Raw genomic sequence first — 8651 nt, 5'->3', positions numbered from 1 at the left:
TTGCATGTTTATACAGTATAAACAAAAGCATAATTAAAAATATTTGTACAATGTACCTGGAATTAAAGTTTGAGTGTGTGAGGAACCTGTTGTGATTTGGGTTGAAGGTGGCGTTGATGAAGAAATGGCATCTGTTGTTATTTGAGACACTGTTGTTTGTGTAGATGTATCACTGGGTTTGGTGGTTGAGTGAGAAATGACACGGTATCTGTGGTTTTTCCTGTTGGCACTTCATTGATGGTTATTTCTGGTTTGGTGGTTACATGGTTGGTGGCTGATTGTTGAGTTGGGGTGATCACATTGGTCAGCTGGGTTGTCGGGTTTGTTTGCATTTGTCCTGTTGTAAAGGTTTGTTGAGGTTTTGCCCATTTGGTGGTTGTTAACGTTGGTTTTGATTTAATTGCTGTAAGAGTTATAAATGAGCATACATTATACAAGACAACGTTATCGCTGATTTGTATACTGCATAAATATATCAAGGAGACAGGTTTTGAATTAGAAAAAGTACTTACCATTCAAAACAGAAAGACCAACTGACCCCCATGACAATAAGTTTTTGTTTGACATTGCATTTCAAGTCATTCCATTGCCCTTTATCTTTGAATACGGCAGCAACACAATGGTCATTTTTAAGATAATTAGGTTTGGTTGGGTTTCCAGTAACGGAACGATGAGCTGCTTCCATCAGACCACTTCCACGGATCTTTGAAGAGGCCAATCCATACATTTTCCAACAGGGATACATTGTGCACTGCCTCATTTTCTCCAGCTGTGTGTATGCTAACCAGGTCAGAAGATAAGTCTCTACAAATATTCTGAGAATCCCTCCATGAATTGGTCTTTGCAATGAAAATGGGACCACTACCATTACCTGTAAGATCAAATATTTAATATTTTACTCACACAGTAATATTTTTTCTCAGTTTGTATAATCTGAAGTCACATTGCACTGCAATAATGTAATTTTACTCACCATGACAAACAAATTTTCTCTTGGTATTGCAGTCACTTTCAAACCATTTGCCAGTTGGATCCATTGCTGCACAAGCGTCTTGAGTAGATTTTTGTGGTTCTCCTTCTTTCCAACTAAAGAAGTCTACTTTGTGATCAGGCATGGACCAATGCCACTTTGATACATTCCCAAATTCCAGTCCTATCCAGGCTCTTGCTCTAGTATCCAGAACTAAAGCGATCAAAATATTCATATCTGATGAATTGTGAACTGTTGCTAAATCAGTGTATGCCTCTCTGCAGAAGCTCTTTGCTTCTTTGTAGGTCTTTGAAATGTCAATCAAATGAAAATTTGAAGATACCAAAGTGATGGACAAGAATCCTGTGGAAATACAGAACACTGTAAGCCAGGATAAATTGAGTTTACTTAAAAATATGAGGAAAGTGGTTGCCCTAAAAAAAAAAAAAAAAAAGTAATGTTTCATGAAATCTTAATGAAAGTACATTTAACTTAAATTCTTTTGCAGTATCAGTTGCTTCACATAAATGTTACACTTAAAGTATTTAAGTTCAATGCACTAAATTACAAGTTGATTTAATTAAAAAAATCACTTGTAATATTAATTTCTTTTTCTGGTTTGGGAAGAAACAATAATTTGAAAACTAGCAACACAGTAGTTTCTATCTTCAATCAACAAACTACATTTGTAAATATAAATATGATAGCAGGAGGAAGATGGTACAAACCTGAGAGAAATAGCAGACACCATGTTCGAGTCATTTTCATCAAAATGACAATGTTCTCTGGTGAGTATAAAAGTTTTCTAGTAGTTGTGATCAGTGCCGCATTGTAAGAATGACACCTGATCGGTTAAGGCAATGCGTCACACGGAGCAACTATGGCCAACGTTGATTTTCCAGTTTCTTTGCCTTGTGCACATTGTTTCCTTCAATGAAATAATACAAGAAAAAAAAAAAAACAAGTGAAATGCTACGAAAGACAAGGATTTCCAGTTAAATCAATTGACAAATGAAAGTTTGTGGATTTAGAGAAACATAATAATAAAGTACCAAACCAACCAAACCAAATTTACATATTAGAAAAAAAATTTACAAAAGTAAAAACAAATGTCCAAATTTCTTCCTGGCATCCATCCATCTGCGGGAGACAATGGTTTAGCGTCCAGTTTGTTTTTTGCTTTTTCATTTGTCTTTGCTTTTTCACACTTTTCAATTCAATTTTAATTCATTTCATTCATAGTGCCCAATCACAACAAAGCTGCCACAAGTAAGGTCTAACCTTACCAACCTTAGCAAATTCACAGGTTAGAAAACCAAATCCCAAAACCTAAAAACAAATTTACATTTTGGAAACAAAAATGTAAAAAGTAAAACCAAATTAACAAGACGTGAAGCACTTTTACCACTTCCAACACAAATTAACTAACGGTAAAACTGACTCAGCAGGGAGGTACTATACACAGGAAGTGCTAGTCAAACTTTTGTGTCAAACACACTTCTGTGGTGGAGAAAACTTGATGAAGTTTGTGCACAGACTCTGGGTAAAGCATGTTTTGTGGCACACATTTTAGCTATTCATCCCAATTTTCCTATACATATGGGAAATGTTTCATCTTTTTAATTGACCAGAAAGAACTGGCTGTTTAGAAGTATGAATTGAAGTTAGTGGATTCTAAAAGGTAGTGGAAGCAATGGAGTTGGAGAGGTAGAGATATGCTCTGGAGAGAAGTGGAATGAAAGTCAGCAGGAGCAGGATGGAGTACATTTGTGTGAATGAGAGGAAACACAATGGCATAGTGAAGTTGAAAGAGTAGGTTATGAAATTGGATGAGTTTAAATACTTGGGATCAACTGTTCAAAGTAATGGAGAGTGTGGTAGAGGTGAAGAAAAACAAGCAGGCAGGGTGGAGTTGGTGTAGAAGAGTGGAAGGAGTGACTTGTGGTAGAGTGAAAGGGAAAGTTTACAAAATGATAAATAGACCAGCTAAACACTCAAAAAAATAACTTGCTCAGTGAACACAATAAAATTATGGAAAGTATTTCCACCAAAGTAAAATGCATTAACTTAGCCAGAAAATATTTTATGAATACCTAAATGTAAATTGTTGGGTGAACATGATGAATTTTGCATTAGTGTTACTTAATTACCATGGTTCAGGCCAACTAGATCCATAAGGGTAACGTAACAAGAAAGTTATTCCCTTCGGCTTGCTCCTTGTTTGAACTTGGGGTCACCACAGCAAATCCAAGGTGCATCTGCATGTTGAATTGGCACAGGTTTTAACTTGTTTGATATGATTATGAGTTACTTAACTTAATAGGGTAGTTACAACTACTTTTTAAAATAACACAGTTACATGTATAAATTGTGCTGAGCCAACAAAGCAAAGTTAAGTTGACATGTAATTGTATTATTTTAAAAAGTAGTTGTAACAACCCTATTAAAATAAGTAACTCATAATCAGATCAAACACGTTTAAATGGCCCAATAAAATTACATCAGTGTATTACATTTACCCTTAAAGGGCAGGAGTGGTGGCCAAGTAGTTTGTGTACTTAGTTTCAGTGTGGAAGGTTCCGGGTTCAAACCCCACCGCTGCCACATTTCTCCATATAATGTGGAGTTGCGTCAGGAAGGGCAACTGGTGTAAAACCTGTCCCAATTGAACATGCAGTTCCACCCCTGATTTGCTGTGGTGACCCCGAGCGCAAACAAGGAAGCAGCCAAGGGGTTTTATTTTTTTTATTTTTTTTTTTACATTTACCATTACAAATCTAGTTGCCTGAACCATGGCAATTAAGTAACAGTAATGCAAATTCTTCATGTTGACTAAACAAATTTACATTTAGGTCACACAGCAAAACTGTTTGTTGCTAAGTCTGCTGCAGACAGTCATGTTCTCACGTCGTCCGTTCTCTTTGATAAAAAGAACCACAGTTCAGCACGATAGACAGCTCTTGTGACAGTAAAAAGGAAGGAGGTCGTATAAGTTCAGATACACATACACCTGTCCATTCCACAACAATGTTGTCACCATTGTGTTTATGTGTGCATCAGTGTCTTTAGCAAATGAGTCTTTTACATGTAACTTTTTTTTTTCTCCCCACAAAGTCCGGGACGATATTCTCCAGGGGGTTACCACAGAGTCCTGCAACAGTCCGAAATTGCTGACAGTCTCATCTCTGTTTGACTTAGGCTTTAGAGTGCAGAGGAAAAATCCAGGGTATATAGGGAGAAGGATGCTGAGGATGGAGTCACGAGGCAGGAGGAGAAGACAGTGGCCAAAGAGGAGATTTATGGATGTGGTGAGGGAGGGCACACAGGTGATTGGTGTGACAGAAGATGCAGTAGAAAGGGGAAAGAAGGAGACAAGCAGGTTTCAGACACAGAAGACTGACCTCAGTCAGCTGGAGGACCACTATGTGTGGGTGTAAGGCTACGAGAGGGCATTACTTTACCAAGTTTGCTCCCACACTGTTGGACATGACTGACTGGAACCTAACCTCCTAATTCAACCTAATTTAAGGCTTGAGGGAACAAATATGCAAAGACATATTGAATCAAGTAATGACTTAGTAATGACTTCATGACTTTCTTTGCTAATAAAATTTTAACTATTAGAGAAAAAATTACTCATAACCATCCCAAAGACATATCATTATCTTTGGCTGCTTTCAGTAATGCTGGTATTTGATTAGACTCTTTCTCTCCGATTGTTCTGTCTGAGTTATTTTCATTAGTTACTTCCTCCAAACCATCAACATGTCTATTAGACCCCATTCCTACCAGGCTGCTCAAGGAAGCCCTACCATTAATTAATGCTTCAATCTTAAATATGATCAATCTATCTTTATTAGTTGGCTATGTACCACAGGCTTTTAAGGTGGCAGCAATTAAACCATTACTTAAAAAGCCATCACTTGACCCAGCTATCTTAGCTAATTATAGGCCAATCTCCAACCTTCCTTTTCTCTCAAAAATTCTTGAAAGGGTAGTTGTAAAACAGCTAACTGATCATCTGCAGAGGAATGGTCTATTTGAAGAGTTTCAGAATTCATCATAGTACAGAAACAGCATTAGTGAAGGTTACAAATGATCTTCTTATGGCCTCAGACAGTGGACTCATCTCTGTGCTTGTCCTGTTAGACCTCAGTGCTGCTTTTGATACTGTTGACCATAAAATTTTATTACAGAGATTAGAGCATGCCATAGGTATTAAAGGCACTGCGCTGCGGTGGTTTGAATCATAATTATCTAATAGATTACAATTTGTTCATGTAAATGGGGAGCCTTCTTCACAGACTAAGGTTAATTATGGAGTTCCACAAGGTTCTGTGCTAGGACCAATTTTATTCACTTTATACATGCTTCCCTTAGGCAGTATTATTAGAAAGCATTGCTTAAATTTTCATTGTTACGCAGATGATACCCAGCTTTATCTATCCATGAAGCCAGAGGACACACACCAATTAGTTAAACTGCAGGAATGTCTTACAGACATAAAGACATGGATGACCTCTAATTTCCTGCTTTTAAATTCAGATAAAACTGAAGTTATTGGACTTGGCCCCACAAATCTTAGAAACATGGTGTCTAATCAGATCCTTACTCTGGATGCCATTACCCTCACCTCTAGTAGTACTGTGAGAAATCTTGGAGTCATTTTTGATCAGGATATGTCCTTCAATGCACATATTAAGCAAATATGTAGGACTGCTTTTTGCATTTGCGCAATATCTCTAAAATTCGAAAGGTCTTGTCTCAGAGTGATGCTGAAAAACTAATTCATGCATTTATGTCCTCTAGGCTGGACTATTGTAATTCAGTTTTATCAGGTTGTCCTAAAAGTTCCCTGAAAAGCCTTCAGTTAATTCAAAATGCTGCAGCTAGAGTACTGACGGGGACTAGAAGGAGAGTGCATATTTCACCCATATTGGCCTCTCTTCCTTGGCTTCCTGTTAATTCTAGAATAGAATTTAAAATTCTTCTTCTTACTTATAAGGTTTTGAATAATCAGGTCCCATCTTATCTTAGGGACCTCATAGTACCATATCACCCCAATAGAGCGCTTCGCTCTCAGACTGCAGGTTTACTTGTAGTTCCTAGGTTTTTTAAGAGTAGAATGGGAGGCAGAGCCTTCAGCTTTCAGGCTCCTCTCCTGTGGAACCAGCTCCCAATTCGGATCAGGGAGACAGACACCCTCTCTACTTTTAAGATTAGGCTTAAAACTTTCCTTTATGCTAAAGCTTATAGTTAGGGCTGGATCAGGTGACCCTGAACCATCCCTTAGTTATGCTGCTATAGACTTAGACTGCTGGGGGGTTCCCATGATGCACTGAGTGTTTCTTTCTCTTTTTGCTCTGTATGCACCACTCTGCATTTAATCATTAGTGATTGATCTCTGCTCCCTTCCACAGCATGTCTTTTTCCTGATTCTCTCCCCTCAGCCCCAACCAGTCCCAGCAGAAGACTGCCCCTCCCTGAGCCTGGTTCTGCTGGAGGTTTCTTCCTGTTAAAAGGGAGTTTTTCCTTCCCACTGTCGCCAAGTGCTTGCTCATAGGGCGTTGTTTTGACCGTTGGGGTTTTTCTGTAATTATTGTATGGCTTTTGCCTTACAATATAAAGCGCCTTGGGGCAACTGTTTGTTGTGATTTGGCGCTATATAAATAAAATTGATTTGATTTGATCAATCCACCTTGAAAAAGAAGGTCCTTGGCTTAAAGCCACCTGTAACCCATTATCCATCTACATCTGGAGTTGTAACAGGAGGGGAATCTGATGTAAACTTCAGCCAAATCAATATGTGGATACATACTTGATCGGCTTTGGCTACCCAGAGTGAAAAGCAGACAAAGTAAATTCCTCCCCCTCCTGCCATCTGTGGGACAGTGGTGTAATGTTGTTTGTTTAATGCTTTTTTGTTTGGGTTTTTTTTTTTTGTACACTTTATCGATTCAATTTTAATTTATTTCATTTATATAGTGCCAAATCACAACAAAGCTGCTGCAAGTAAGGTCTAACCTTACCAACCCCTAAAGCAAGCACACAGGCACCAGTGGTAAGGAAAAACTCCCTCTGATGATTTGAGGTAGAAACCTCAAGCAGACCAGACTCAAAGGGGTGACCCTCTGCTTGGGCCATGCTACCGACACAATTGACAATACAAATATACACAAATTATTTGTCTTTTGCTTCTATCCCGCACCTGCGAGAATGACTTATCAGTCCAATGTGCGAGTGACAATCTCTGCTGCATTTGTTGCACGTGTACTGTGATGTCTGCTGAGGCTGCCGCTCCTACCTCCTAGTTTGTTCCTCAGCAAGCTAAAATTACAACATGATGTAATGAGTGCATGACCTCGATTTTTAAATTACAGAATCATGCAGGTGAAATTGTTCTTAGTTATATTTTTTAGTTTTTTTTTTTACTAAAATTTGATTGTAGTGTAACTTTTACTCTAGCTCAGAAAGGCAAACCAACCATGTCAAGCTAAGAATCTTATCAGAAAAACATTTCCGACATGGCTTTGGCCAGTTTTCATACCCAGACCATTGAGGAAATCCACTTATGATATCATACAGTGAGGAAAATAAGTATTTGAACACCCTGCGATTTTGCAAGTTCTCCCATTTAGAAATCATGGAGGGGTCTGAAATTTTCACTGTGAGAGACATAATCTAAAAAAAAAAAAAATCCGGAAATCACAATGTGTGATTTTTTTTTTTTTTTTTTTAATAATTTATTTGTATGTTACTGCTGCAAATAAGTATTTCAACACCTGTGAAAATCATTTTCAATTCAATTTCAATTTATTTTCCTTTATATAGCGCCAAATCACAACAGTGTTGCCTCAAGGCGCTTCACACAGGTAAGGTCTAACCTTACCAACCCCCAGAGCAGCAGTGGTAAGGAACAACTCCCTCTGAGGAAGAAACCTCAAGCAGACCAGACTCAAAGGGGTGACCCTCTGCTTGGGCCATGCTACAAACATAAATTACAGAAATAATTCACAGAACAATTCACGGACGAATATACAAGAATTGCTGTTGGTGCACAGGACAGGAGGGTCGCCAACACAAACACAACTCCCATCTCTGGATGGAGCTGCACCTTAAACAGAGAGAAAACAGAATCAGGCATCAGAAAGACAAAAAATACTGTATAATTTGCCAGCATTAATCAACAAGAAAAACAGAAGAAATACTAAGATGATCACCGGCCGCTAGCCCTAAGCTTCACTAAAAGACCCAGAATTTAGGTGAAGTTCAGGCCGCGGCCCGCTCCAAATCCTAATAACATGAATTAAAAGAGTAAAAAGTGTAAAACAAAACTGTACCAGTATGCTAGCCATATGAAAGGGAAAATAAGTGCGTCTTAAGTCTGGACTTGAAAGTCTCCACAGAATCTGATTGTTTTATTGACGCAGGAAGACCATTCCACAGAACAGGGGCACAATAAGAGAAAGCTCTGTGACCCGCAGACTTCTTATTTACCCTAGGGACACAAAGTAATCTTGCACCCTGAGAATGTAAAGCCCGGGCCGGTACGTAAGGTTTAACTAGGTCAGCTAGGTAGGGAGGTGCCAGTCCATGAATAATTTTATAGGTTAGTAGCAGAACCTTAAAATCTGATCTCACTGGAACAGGAAGCCAGTGAAGAGACGCAAAAATGGGTGTA

At 38.5% G+C, this 8651-nt stretch overlaps 1 long non-coding RNA gene across 1 annotated transcript; it reads right to left on the bottom strand.

The window, feature by feature from the left end:
* Nucleotides 1-210: 210 nt before the first annotated feature.
* Nucleotides 211-1265, bottom strand: LOC117513343. Its single transcript, XR_004561572.1, has 3 exons — nucleotides 974-1265; nucleotides 539-871; nucleotides 211-403 (listed from the first exon to the last, which is right to left on the bottom strand). It is a non-coding gene; the product is annotated as an uncharacterized LOC117513343 (long non-coding RNA).
* Between the last annotated feature and the right edge of the window lie 7386 nt (nucleotides 1266-8651).

This window comes from Thalassophryne amazonica, chromosome 7 (genome assembly GCF_902500255.1).
Source record: "Thalassophryne amazonica chromosome 7, fThaAma1.1, whole genome shotgun sequence".
Lineage (NCBI taxonomy): Eukaryota > Metazoa > Chordata > Actinopteri > Batrachoidiformes > Batrachoididae > Thalassophryne > Thalassophryne amazonica.
This window is presented reverse-complemented; position numbering and strand designations above follow the sequence as displayed.